The sequence below is a fragment of the Lipotes vexillifer genome, unplaced genomic scaffold, assembly GCF_000442215.2.
Source record: "Lipotes vexillifer unplaced genomic scaffold, Lipotes_vexillifer_v1.1 scaffold1743, whole genome shotgun sequence".
NCBI classification, from domain to species: domain Eukaryota; kingdom Metazoa; phylum Chordata; class Mammalia; order Artiodactyla; family Lipotidae; genus Lipotes; species Lipotes vexillifer.
In genome coordinates, this window is record NW_006796010.1 from 338,870 (window position 1) to 353,692 (window position 14,823).

At 38.3% G+C, this 14,823-nt stretch overlaps 1 pseudogene; it reads right to left on the reverse strand.

Annotated features, from left to right (window-relative positions):
* LOC103084556 (transforming acidic coiled-coil-containing protein 3-like) overlaps window positions 1-5,997 on the reverse strand; it is a 76,902-nt pseudogene extending 70,905 nt beyond the window's left edge.
* Window positions 5,998-14,823: the final 8,826 nt, after the last annotated feature.

A 14,823-nucleotide genomic window follows, 5' to 3' on the forward strand; every position in this document is an offset into this window, starting at 1 on the left:
CTTTCCCTATAAAAACTTCTGTGGACTCTTATTTTAAGCGCCAGACTAAAATTCAGACTTCTCTCACTATCAAGTAGGTGCTTTGAGATGATTTGCTGAAGGGTGAGGGCTATTTGTTTTGATGAAAAGGAGGAGGAACACTATTTTGAAAGCACCTGGAATAAAAACCAGGAGGAGATGAGCACTGTGTCAGCCTCCTGTCAGTGCCTATAAACCAGAGATTCTCAACCCTCACAGCACAGTAGAATCACCTAATGTTGGTCCCATCCCAGATGGATTAAATCAGAATCTCTGGGGGCTGGGGGGGACATCAGCATTTTTAAATGGATGATTTAAATAGGTGATTCTAATGCACATTCAAAGTTGGGAACCACTGCTAAAAACCTATAGCACAAGCAAATTAAATGAAAAGCTGTAAAAACTTTTTGTTTGTTTCATGAGGGAATATCTGAGATAGGACAGGCATCAGGGGTGTTACTTAAGTCTCCAAGACAAAAGTCTAAATGAGTAGCTTGCATTCTTCCCTACCCTGGGATTTGGAAACTATGGAAAGTTTTATCATTATCAAAGATAATGAACGCTTGGCACGAGCATTTTCACAGGAGGTTTTCACAGGAGGTACATGCAGATAGAGCACTGACAAGCAGCCTCTCAGGCAAAGGAGGTTGAGAAGCTCATGGAGCGACATAGGAAAACCAGGATAGACAATGTACAGAGACTGAACCTAACACTCTTCTGAGGCACGTACAAGACACCACCACCACCCCCACATTCAGGGAGAGTGAAGCCTTAATTGGGTGAAAATTTGCAGGGGCTTAAAGGTACCACATCCTTAGAGGAGAGCAAGGGCCAGTGAAATTTGTGCTATTAGTACCTGATGATTCTGTTACCAAAGTCTGGGGATGCTTTATAAAAATTGGTTTGTATTTTAAGTATTTTTATTTCCTTAACATAATGTGCCAGGAAATAAATTGTGCCAGGTAACTAAACTGAAAAAGAAATAAAGGTATCAAAGTCGAGAACCACAAGTAACTGTGAAGCTATGGTATAATATGAGCTGTCTACATGAACAGTAAACTGGAAGGATGGATAGATGGGTGGATGAGAAAATATCAGAACTTGGGCAAGGACAAAGAGAGTAAAGCAAATGCCATTGTCTCTAATGAAAGCTGTAGAGTAAACAGAAAACGGATTTTTTTTTTAATAGAGTCAATGAGGGGTGGAGGATAAGAATCTTTGACACAAGGAATCTAAACATGTGATGTAAAAGGATTTGGGGTCCCTCTTAGATTTGAGCAAAGTTCTCTTTTTTTTTTTTTAATTTATTTTCCTTACTTTTATGGCTGCATTGGGTCCTAGTTGTGGCACACGGGATCTTCGTTGAGGCATGTGGGATCTTTCATTATGGCGCTTGGTCTCTGTTGTGCTTGTGGGCTTCTCTCTAGTTGTGGCTTGCGGGTTTTCTCTCTCTAGTTGTGGCACATGGGCTTCAGAGCACGTGGGCTCTGTAGTTTGCAGCACGCGGGCTCTCTTGTTGAGGCACGAGCTCAATAGTTGTGGCGTGCCTGCTTAGTTGCCCTGTGGCATGTGGGACCTTAGTTCCCCAACCAGGGATCGAACCCACGCCCTCTGCTTTGGAAGGTTTATTCTTTACCACTGGGCCACCAGGGAAGTCCCAGATTTGAGTGAAGTTCTGAGAGATGTAGTTTGAATATAAAAATGTTGGGATTTCTGAGGAATTTCAATATATGGAGACAATGGGATTGTTTGTGTACTATCTATCCTGGAAAACCCAGTCTATGTGGTTGCCACGCCTCTCTAAGGGAAGGTACATTTGGATGGACACGTGTGGAGACATTGATAGCATCAAAGCATACCTTGGAGGAAACTCTGAGAAATGAGTACTGTAGATTGTAGTAGAGGAAGGGAGGAGCTAATAGGCCAGACACAGCATGAGAACTGAGGGGTTCTGGGAAGGTCCAGAAAGGTGTGAGGGAAGGGGAGTAAAGAGAGTAAAGAATACAGTAAGAGGAAGGAAGCTGTTTCAGCAACACCTACCTCAATATTTTGCTCAAAGTCCACTCCTAAAACAGAAAGTATACTACTGAATTTGTACATAGAAATCTCTAGGTTTTAGCTTTGAGGAGTGTACAAACATCCTTTACATTATAAACATCTCCTGACATTATAAAGTTTTCAAAGAAAAGGATTCAGCCTTTAGTATCTTACCCCACAATATCTGCACATGGCAGCTCTCAAAATATCTTGCCACAAATAAGGGCAAAAATATTCTTTTTTGCTTCTATCTTTGATTGTTCAGCAGTTTGGAGACTTCCTCAGACACATTAAAGCATGAAGAAAAGTCTCTTCTCACCAAATTGCTTTGCTCTCCCATGAAACTCTTCTGTTCTTTTAAAAGAACACTTAAGAATGCCCTTTTTTCAGAATTTTAAAGAAATGTGAAATTTAAGTGACTAAGTCAGCCTGGTGGGTCACCAATCCAAAATTACTGCAATCTCTTTCTCAGTTTATCAGTCTCCCTAAAGACTATTAAGTCCTATACACAGTCATAATAGCTTTATCTTTAAACACTCAGAAGCATAACCCACGAATGGAGATGGGAGTTTAATTTATTCCTTCTCCATTCAACCCTTAATCTTCTTTCCAATGCTTCATAAGCTGATTTATTTTAAATTCCAGTTATTCTAAGAGAAGAATTTTAAAGGAAAAAGAACAGAGATCTTTACCATTAAATCCACTTTCACACTTTCCTTTTCTCATTGTCCATGTCCTATACTTCCTATAAAGCTATGTATTTCAAGTGTGGGAGTAGAGTCAAGAAGGGGAGCCCCACCCCCACCCAAGCTTTTGGTGACTTCTTCCTCCCCTAAACTCCTGAATCACAGATTGTTAACCATTCACTTTGTACTTAACATGTGTATTACAGTTAGTATTACTGCATAACAAATTACCCCAAAACTTAATTGCTTAAAACAACCACTTTATTATGCTCTCAGATGATATAGGTCAAGGATTCAGATAAGACACAGCTGGAATAGCTTATCTCTGTTCCACAATGTTTGGGTTTCATCTGGGAGTTACTCAGTGGCTGGGGTCTTGAATCATCTGGAGATGACTTCACTCACATGCCTAGTGGTTGATGTTGGCTCTAAGCTGCTACCTCAGTGGGACTTAAGCTGAGGCTGTTGGCTAAAGCAGCTACTTGAGCCTTTCCCTGTGACCTGGGCTTCCTTACAGTACGGTGGCCTCAGGGTAGTTAGTCTTCTTACCTGGTGGCTCAGTGCTTCAACAGTGAGTGTCTGCACACGCCTTTTATGACCCAGGCTTGGTAGCCATGTAGTGGCATCTCCTCTGCATTCTATTGAATACTAGCAAATCCCTAAATCCAAACCAGATTCAAAGAAAGGGACATAGTCCCCATCTCTCAATGAAGGAGTGCCAAAGAATTTGTAGATATACGTGTTAAATCCACCACAATGTATTTTTATGTATACTTTTTATGTACTTTTTATGTATATGTCCTGACTCTTAAGCCTCATGTTGTCCTAAGCTGACAAGGTTGCCAGAAATAGCAAATAGAAACACAGAATTCCCCATTAAATTTGAATTTCAGATCAATAATTTTTAGCATAGATAGATAGATATCTCCAATGCAATATTTAGGGCATACTTATACAAAAAAATTATTTGTTGTTTATCTGAAATTCAAATTTAATTGGATGTCCCATATTTTATCAGATCACCCTACTCAAGCACATATCCCAGTGATACAGGTGTCAAAGAGGTTCAGTTATGCCTGTTATTGATCCAAATATGATATCTGATTGTATTTCTGAATAACTACATATATCAGAGCACTAATCTATACCCCTATAGGAATCATAAAGTGAAATCACATACACCCAGATCAGGTTGCTACCTCAGCATGACAGGGAAGTTCCTTAGAGCCTGGTCTAAGTCACAACTCTGCTCCTCTCCCAGGAATAAAATAGGTCACTAAGTAAAATGTTTCAGGTTTTAAAGTTACTGTCACTGATAATTAGATTGGAAAACTGCAGCAAATTTCTCTTAGGTTTTTAAAATAAAATCGGGCAATTCCATACAACTTGATTTTAAAAAAAATACTATTTCAAAATGTCCATGCTTCCTTCTGTCAGCACAGTTCTCTTTTTGTACCACTCTGTCTTGCAATATCCATTTTCTGAAAGGTTTTTCCAAATGTACTGTAAAATTTTCAACTACAAAGTCCCCATAGAGGGGCCCCAAAACTATCTTAAGTGGTTTATAAATCCAAAGCCTTGTTTATACACTGAATACATAAGAGTACTATTACTATTTTGTGAGAATTCACATTTTCATCTTCATATTTATATAACTGTTAGGAAAAGATTGAGTTTTACACTGAATTTCTATCATAGAGAGAACCATTTTGCTTATACAGTAAATATACCTCATCAGTAGGTTTGTTTACAAAAATTCGGTCTCTGGAGGTGGGATTTAGATGACATAGGAAAAGAGGTTAAAAAGAGCTAAAGTAGAGGAGTGGCCAAGATGGCAGAGTAGGAGGACGCTCAGCTCACTTCATCCCACAAGCACATCAAAATTACAACTATTTATAGAGCAACTGTCAATAAGAAAGACCTGAAGACTGGCAGAAAAATCTTCTACAACTAAAAAATATAAAGAAGGAACCACAATGAGATGGGTAGGATGGGCAGAGTCACAGTATAGTCAAGACCCATACAGGAGGATAATTATAATTGCAGAGGTTCTCCCCAAGGAGTGAAGGATCTGAGCTCCACATCCCCAGCCTAAGAGTCCTGCACTGGGAAGATGATCCCCTAAAACATTTGTTTTTGAAGACCAGTGGGGCTTACTTTGGGGAGAGCCAGATAATTGTGGGAAATACAGACTTCACTCTTAAAGAGTGTGCACAAAATCTCACATTCTTTGAGACCCAGGGCAGAAGCAGTAATTTGAATGGAGCCTGGATCAGACCCGCTTTCTGATCTTGGAGAGTCTCTGGGAGAGGCAGGAGGCAATTGGGACTCACCCTGGGGACATAAACACTGGCAGCAGCCATTTTTGGGAGCTTATCCCACCGGTGCTGGCAAGTGCCATTTTGGAATCCTCCCTCTAACTTATTAGTGCTAGGACTTGGTCCTATCCACCAGCTGGTCAGCACCAGCCCTGGGACACCTCAGGCCAAGACACTAGCTGGGAGGAGACATAGCTCCACCCACCAGCAGGCTGGATTCCTCAGCTCCCAGCTACCCCTGGACCCAGCCCCACCCAGCAAAGAGCCCAGAACACAGCCCCATCTTCCATGGCCTGGCACTAGCCCTGGGAACCCAATAGACCCCAGCCCTATCCACCAGTGTACTGACACCAACGCTGGACGCCCAAGATACCCACAGCTAGAGACCCCAGGACCTCGCTCCACCCTTCAATGAGCTGGCATGAGTCCCAACACTTGTCCTCACCCACTTCTGGGTAGGCACTAGCCTGGGGATCTCCTGGGCCCTGGTCTTGCACAGCAGTGGGGCAACACCAGCCCCAGAACCACAGTAGTCCCACATCCAGCTATGTCAAGACCTGGCCCACCCACTAGCAGGCCATCAGCACCCCAGGACACACTGGGCCTCAGCCCTTCACAACAGCAGGCCAATACCAGTTCTAAAACACCTTGGGTCCCTCAGGAAGTTGCCCTGATATCTGGGGCCACCCTAGTGGACGGTCACCAGCTCTGGAACAGCCTGGACCCTGCAGCTAGCCATGTCAGGAATCAGCCCCACCTGCCAGCAGACTGACATCAGCCCTGGGACCCTCCTGGGTCATGGTCCCACCCATCATCAGGTCAACACTAGCTCCGGGACCCCAAGTCTCACAGCTGGCCACCCCAGGACCTGGTTCCACCCAGCAATGGGCCAGCCATAGCCATAGCTCCACCTGGAGCTCCATAACCTGCTGCCTCATGAGCCATCCCTGCCCACCAGTGGGCTGGCACCAGGACCTATACTCCCCTGGCCATAGCAACGACTGGGTGAGGTCCCAGTCCCATCATCAGTGGCCAGGAGCCTCCACACAAGGCTGGGCCTGACAACCAACCAAATTCAAGGACCAGCCACACCTAGCATGCCCACAATAGTTAGCCTGCCACAAGAGAAAAACCCACATAGAGGGTACACCTAAAGCACCTAGCTCTGGTGACCAAAGGAGAGTGTGCTGCTGGGCCCCATAGGACATTTCGTACCCAAAGCCACTTTTGAAATTGAAATGGAGATAAGCAATCTACTCAATAAAGAGTTCAAGGTAATGATCATAAAGATGCTCAAAGAACTCGGGAGAAGAATGGATGAACACAGTGAGAAGTTAAAAGTTTTTAACAAAGAATTAGAATATATAAAGAAGAAACAAATAGAGCTGAAAAACACAATAACTGAAATTTTTAAAATACACTAGAAAGAATCAACAGTATGATGATGATGATACAGAGTAACAGATCAGCAAGCTGGAAGACAGAGTAGTGGAAATCCCTCAAGATGAATAGAAAAAAGAGAAAGAATCTTAAAAATGAAGACAGTTTAAGAGACCTCTGAGACAACATCAAGCCTACTAACATTCACATTATGGGGGTCCCAGAAGGAGAAGAAAGAGAGGAAGAGGAAAACAACATATTTGAACATATAATAGCTGAAAACTTCCCTAACCTGGGAAAGGAAATAGATATCCAGGTCTAGGAAACATAGGCATTCCCAAACAGGATCAACCCAAAGAGGACCACACCAAGACACATTGTAATTAAAATGGCAAAAGTTAAAAATAAAGAGAGAATATTAAAAACAGTAAGGGAAAAGCAACAGATAACATACAAAGGAACTCCAATAAGGCTATCAGCTGACTTTTTAGCAGAAACTCTACCGGTCAGAAGGGAGTTGCATGATACAGTTAAAGAGATAAAAGGAAAAACCTACAACCAAGAATACTAACTTGGCAAGGCTTTCATTCAGATTTGAAGAGAAAATCAAAAGTTTTGCAGACTAGCAAAAGCTAAAAGAAGTCAGCACTACCAAACCAGCTTTACGAGAAATATTAAGGGACTTCTCTAGGTGGAAAATGCTACAACTAGAGATGAAAACTATGAAAGGAAAAATGTCATTGATAAAGGCAAATATACAGTAAAGTTAATAAATCAACCACTTATAAAGCTAGTAGGAAGGTTAAAAGACAAAAGTAGTAATACATCTATATCCACAATAAGTAGCTAAGGGATACAAAAAACAAAAGAATAAAAAAATATGATGTCAAAAACTGTAAACACTGCAGGGGCAGGTAAAATGCAGGGTTGTTAAAATACATTTGAACTTAAGAGCTCAGCAACTTAAAATAATCAGAGATGATAGATAGATACATAGATAGATAGATAAATAGATAGATAGATTGCTATGTATAAACCTCATGGTAACCACAAACCAAGAATCTATAATAGATAAACACACACAAAAGAGAAAGGAATCCAAACATAACACTAAAGATAGTCATCAAATCATAAGGGAAGAGAGCAAAAGAAAAAAGGAACTAAAAGAACTACAAAACCCAAAACAACTAACAAAATGGCAATAAGTACGTACCTATCAATAATTACTTTCAACATAAATATACTAAATGCTCCAATAAAAAGACTTAGAGTGGCTGAATGGATTAAAAAAAAGACCCGTATATATGCTGCCTACGAGAGACTCATTTCAGATCTAAACACACATACAGACTGGATGTGAGAAGATGTAAAAAGGTATTTCATACAAGTGGAAATGAAAAGAAAACCAGGGTAGCAATACTTATATCAGACAAAATAATCTTTAAAACAAAGACTCTAACAAGGGACAAAGAAGGAAATTACATAATGATCAAGGGATCAATCCAAGAAAATGTAACAACTGTAAATATATGCATCCAATGTAGGAGAACCTAAATACATAAAGCAAATATTAATAGACATGAAATGAGAAATAGACAGTAACACAATAACAGTAGGGAACTTTTACCATCCCACTGACATCAATGGACAGATCATCTAGAGAACATATCAATAAGGAAACACTGGCCTTAAAGACACAGTAGACCATATGGACTTAATAGATAGGTATATATAGAACATACCATTCAAAAGCAGCAGAATATATATTCTTTTCAAGTGCACATGGAACATTCTTCAGGATAGATCAGATGCTAGGCTGCAAAGGAAGTCTCAGCAAATTTAAGAAGACTGAAATCATATCAAGCATCTTTTCCAACCACAATGCTGTGAGACTAGAAATCAATTACAAGGAAGAAAACTGCAAAAAACACAAACACATAGAAGGTAAACAACATACTACTAAACAACAAATGAGTCACTGAAGAAACTGAAGAGGAAATTTTAAAATATCTGGAAACAAATCTATGGGACACATCAATGTGGTTGGATGTATGTACCTTATAAGAAAAGATGAACAATAAAAATATAAATGATAAAAAAGTTAAACAATGTTTGGCAGATTGTTTACAAATTGCCTTAATAATTCTTCTCTTACCCTTGCCCTTGAGTATTTACCTCCCACACTGATTCTGAGTTTTGCCAGGTTTGGTCAATGGCAAACCTGACAGAAACAGATTTTAAAAGTATTTGTGTATTAAAGGCTTGTCTCTTGCTAACTCTTCAAAATTATGTTGCTGCTACCATGTTAAGAGACAAGGCTAGTCCACTGGATGGTAAAAGACACATGGCCCTGTCATCCCTACTGCCCCAGCCCAACAGCCAACACTATCCCAATATATAGGAGAAACAATCCTAGATCAATCAGCCCTCAGATGGCTGTAGAACTGCATAATCAACCACAGACTCAGAAGCAGTAATAAAATTGTTGTTACCTTACCATTTTGAAGTGGTTTGTTATGGAGCAAAATCTAACATATACAAATATCTATTATCTGATTTTAAGTGATATGCTGTCCTGTGATGTAAACTTTTTTTGGCCCCAAGTATCCAATAAAATTTTCCAGAGAATCAGCCTGCATTGATGGTAATTTGGAAGCAGAATTAAACTGGGCAGAGTTGGTAGTTTAGAAACAGAATAATGGGACAACATGGTATGGGAAAGGAATTAATACAGGCAGAAGATAAATGAGATAAATGGTACAGTAGACAAAGAGGATAAAACAACATCAGTAACTCAAGCCAATAGTAACTGGGTATCAAGAAATTGAAGATAAAGAAAGGGACACTGGGTTGGAAGTTGAAACTAATTATATCAAATCTAAGAGTACAAGATAACCCAGTAGACTTACTGAGTATCTAAGGAGTTGACACTTGCATTGTACTAAAAAAATAAACAATGCCATGGTGGGGGAGATTGAAATACTCTCTCTGTCTACTCATCTTTGACATTAATTTGAAAGGCAACTTGGGCAGGTCTAAAGATAAACCAAATCCAAAGAAGGAATAAGATCATGGCTATAAGTAAGGTGTACTATGTCTTTTCTTGCTTCTAGAAATTCTTTCACATTTCCTGTCAGTAAGTAGTTGTTTAGAAATTTATCATTGGGTTTTCTGATATTCACTCCATGAAAATTGTATTAACTATAACCATACTGGTTACCAGAGAAGGGTGAAAGAGGAGTGAGTTAAAGTTTATTAACAGTTGAAGAATGCAGGTAAGGTACTCAAGTAAAATGCAGACTGTGAGAATAGCAAAATAGAAAGATAATTTGTCTATATTAAACAAGTCACTGAGGGTTTATTTTTTTCAACAAGATGTGGCCTTAAGTTAAATTCATTTTTAAAGACAAAATTCATGCCAACAAGAAACATCATCCAAAAATGTGAATTCCATACCAAGAAAGAGCCAGAGTATTAATAATATGTAAAACTGCAGCAATTTAAACTCCTGTAATTTCAGAGTGATGTCTACATTCCTATTTCACTCTAAAATATCTCAAACCACTAATACTTCATTGGGTTAAAAATAGATATTAATATTTTATAAAATAAATTACATATTTCTAAAAATGTAGTTTTTAGCAAAAAAATTTATACACTGTTCCTAAACTATACATTTTGGAGAATTGCAGTAATACTACAGAATAAGAATTTAAAATCCACATTTGAAAGTAATTCTAATTAAATATTATAATCAAATTTTATATCAATTTTTTATTTGGAATAATTTTGGTTAACTTGTGGTGTCTGTGCATTAAAGTAGATATTCAACTTACATGTATCAGTGTTTGGATAACCAGTCTAATTATTTCAAAGTGTTATCATCTTTTTTGAGCCATTATTAAACTAGCAATAGCAAATTTAAGACATTAAACAAGAAATTTCAAGGGGAAATTTGCTAATTTTTGAAAATTGCCTAGAATACTAACTGAATGATCTTTATTTTAAACATGTCAATCATTGTCATTATCACAGAAGAAAGTCATATACAGGGAAAAGAAAAAAAGCATTTCCTATGAAGAACCATTTAAAATGAAAAATGTAGTCATTCACTCAGTCCAAGAATATGAAGAACATGGGGAGTTAAGGGGGAAACGACAATCAATGAGAGAAGTTATAGTTTTCAGAAACAAAGTTGTTGATTTTTTTTTACTTTATTCTCTAGAGCAGTTTTAAGTTCACAGTGAAATTGAGAGGAAGGTATAACGATTTCTCATATACCACTTGCCCCCACACATGCATATTATCAACATGTCGCACCAGAGTGTTACACTTGTTACAACTGATGAATGTACATTGACCCATCATAATCACCCCAAAATCATAGTCTACATTACGATTTACTCTTGGTGTTGTACATTGTATGGGCTTGAACAAATGTATAACCATATATATCTATCATTATGATCTCATGTGGAGCATTCTCACTGCTCTAAAAGTCTTCTGTGTGTCACCTATTTATCCTTCTCTCACCCCAACTCTTGATCCAGATCTAAACCACTGATCTTTTTACTGTCTCCATAGTTTTGCCTTTTCCATAATGTCATATAGTTGGAATCATACAGTATGTGGCCTTCTCAGGTTTGCTTCTTTCACTTAGTAATATGTGTATAATTTGGTGGGATAGGGAGGGTGGGAAGGAGATGCAAGAGGGAGGAAGTATGGGGATATATGTATAGCTGATTCACTTTGTTATAAAGCAGAAAGTAACACACCATTGTAAATACTCCAATAAAGATGTTTTAAAAAATTCATTTCTTTGCAAAAAAAAAAAAAAATTCATTTCTTGTTAACTCTAAATAATATTACATTGTCTAGATGTACCACAGTTTATTTATTCTTCACCTACTAAAGGACTTCTGGGGTTGCCTCCAAGTGTTGGCAAATATGTATAAAACTGCTGTAAATATCCATCTGTAGGTTTTTGTGTGGATATACATTTTCAACTCTGCATAAATACCAAGGAGCTCAATTGGTGGATTGTATGATGAGAGTATATTTATTTTAGTAAAAAACAAGAAGACTGTCTTCCAAAGTGGCTGTAGCATTTTGTGTTCTCACCAGCGATGTATGAGAGTTCCTGTTGCTCCACAACCTCGTCAGCACTTACTGTTGTCAGTGTTCTGGATTTTAGCCATTCTAATAGGTATGTAATGGTATCTCATTGTTGTTTGAATTTGCACTGTCCTGATGACACATGATGAGGAGCATCTTTTAATATACTTATTTGCTATCTGTATCTCTTCTTTGGTGAAGTGTCTGTTAAGTTCTTTGACCCGGTTTTAATTATGATTACTTGTTTTCTTACTGTTGAGTTTTCAGAGTTCTTTGTACATTTTGTATAACAGTCCTTTACAGATATGTGTTTTGCAAATATTTCCTCTTAGGTTGTGGCTTGTCTTCCCATTCTCTTGACACTGTCTTTCACAAGCAGAAATTTTTAATTTTAATGAAGTTCAGCCTAGCAATTATTTCTTTCATAGACTGTGCCTTTGGTGTTGTATCTAAAAGGCATGACCATACCCAAGGTCATCTGAGTTTTCTGCCATGTTCTGCTGTAGCAGTTTTCTAGTTTTGCATTTTACGATTAGGCTCATGATGCATTTCGAGTTGTTGTTTTTTTCATCTTTATTGGAGTATAATTGCTTTACAATGGTGTGTTAGTTTCTGCTTTATAACAAAGTGAATCAGTTATACATATACATATGTTCCCATATCTCTTCCCTCTTGCGTCTCCCTCCCTCCCACCTCCCTATCCCAACCCTCTAGGTGGTCACAAAGCACCAAGCTGATCTCCCTGTGCTATGCGGCTGCTTCCCACTAGCTATCTATTTTACGTTTGGTAGTGTATATATATCCATGCCACTCTCTCACTTTGTCACAGCTTACACTTCCCCCTCCGCACATCCTCAGGTCCATTCTCTAGTAGGTCTGTGTCTTTATTCCTGTCTTACCCCTAGGTTCTTCATGACATTTTTTTTTCTTAAATTCCATATATATGTGTCAGCATACGGTATTTGTCTTTCTCTTTCTGACTTACTTCACTCTGTATGACAGACTCTAGGTCCATCCACCTCATTACAAATAGCTCAATTTCGTTTCTTTTTATGGCTGAGTAATATTCCATTGAATATACGTGCCAAAACTTCTTTTTTTTTTTTTTTTCCAGTAGGTCTCTGTCTTTATTCCTGTTTTACCCCTAGGTTCTTCATAACATTTTTTTTTTCTTAAATTCCATATATATGTGTTAGCATACGGTATTTGTCCTTCTCTTTCTGACTTACCTCACTCTGTATGACAGACTCTAGATCTATCCACCTCATTACAAATAGCTCAATTTCGTTTCTTTTTATGGCTGAGTAATATTCCATTGTATATATGTGCCACATCTTCTTTATCCATTCATCCGACGACGGGCACTTAGGTTGTTTCCATCTCCGGGCTATTGTAAATAGAGCTGCAATGAACATTTTGGTACATGACTCTTTCTGAATTCTGGTTTCCTCAGGGTATATACCTAGTAGTGGGATTGCTGGGTCATATGGTAGTTCTATTTGTAGTTTTTTAAGGAACCTCCATACTGTTCTCCATAGTGGCTGAACCAATTCACATTCCCACCAGCAGTGCAAGAGTGTTCCCTTTTCTCCACACCCTCTCCAGCATTTATTGTTTCTAGATTTTTTGATGATGGCCATTCTGACTGGTGTGAGATGATATCTCATTGTAGTTTTGATTTGCATTTCTCTAATGATTAATGATGTTGAGCATTCTTTCATGTGTTTGTTGGCAGTCTGTATATCTTCTTTGGAGAAATGTCTATTTAGGTCTTCTGCCCATTTTTGGATTGGGTTGTTTATTTTTTTGTTATTGAGCTGCATGAGCTGCCTGTAAATTTTAGAGATTAATCCTTTGTCAGTTGATTCATTTGCAAATATTTTCTCCCATTCTGAGGGCTGTCTTTTGGTCTTGTTTATGGTTTCCTTTGCTGTGCAAAAGCTTTGAAGTTTCATTAGGTCCCATTTGTTTATTTTTGTTTTTATCTCCATTACTCTAGGAGATGGGTCAAGAAGGATCTTGCTGTGATTTATGTCATAGAGTGTTCTGCCTATGTTTTCCTCTAAGAGTTTGATAGTTTCTGGCCTTACATTTAGGTCTTTAATCCATTTTGAGCTTATTTTTGTGTATGGTGTTAGGGAGTGATCTAATCTCATACTTTTACATGTACCTGTCCAGTTTTCCCAGCACCACTTATTGAAGGGGCTGTCCTTTCTCCACTGTATATTCCTGCCACCTTTATCAAAGATAAGGTGACCATATGTGCATGGGTTTATCTCTGGGCTTTCTATCCTATTCCATTGATCTATCTTTCTGTTTTTGTGCCAGTACCATACTGTCTTGATTACTGTAGCTTTGTAGTATAGTCTGAAGTCAGGCAGCCTGATTCCTCCAGCTCCATTTTTTGTTCTCAAGATTGCTTTGGCTATTCGGGGTCTTTTGTGTTTCCATACAAATTGTGAAATTTTTTGTTCTAGTTCTGTGAAAAATGCCAGTGGTAGTTTGATAGGGATTGCATTGAATCTATAGATTGCTTTGGGGAGTAGAGTCATTTTCACAATGTTGATTCTTCCAATCCAAGAACATGGTATATCTCTCCATCTGTTTGTATCATCTTTAATTTCTTTCATCAGTGTCTTATAATTTTCTGCATACAGGTCTTTTGTCTCCTTAGGTAGGTTTATTCCTAGATATTTTATTCTTTTTGTTGCAATGGTAAATGGGAGTGTTTTCTTGATTTCACTTTCAGATTTTTCATCATTAGTATATAGGAATGCCAGAGATTTCTGTGCATTAATTTTGTATCCTGCTACTTTACCAAATTCATTGATTAGCTCTAGTAGTTTTCTGGTAGCATCTTTAGGATTCTCTATGTATAGTATCATGTCATCTGCAAACAGTGACAGCTTTACTTCTTCTTTTCCGATTTGGATTCCTTTTATTTCCTTTTCTTCTCTGATTGCTGTGCCTAAGACTTCCAAAACTATGTTGAATGATAGTGGTGAGAGTGGGCAACCTTGTCTTGTTCCTGACCTTAGTGGAAATGCTTTCAGTTTTTCGCCATTGAGGATGATGTTGGCTGTGGGCTTGTCATATACGGCCTTTATTATATTGAGGAAAGTTCCCTCTACACCTACTTTCTGCAGGGTTTTTATCATAAATGGGTGTTGACTTTTGTAGAAAGCTTTCTCTGTAACTATTGAGAGGACCATATGGTTTTTCTCCTTCAATTTGTTAATATGGTGTATCACATTGATTGATTTGCGTAT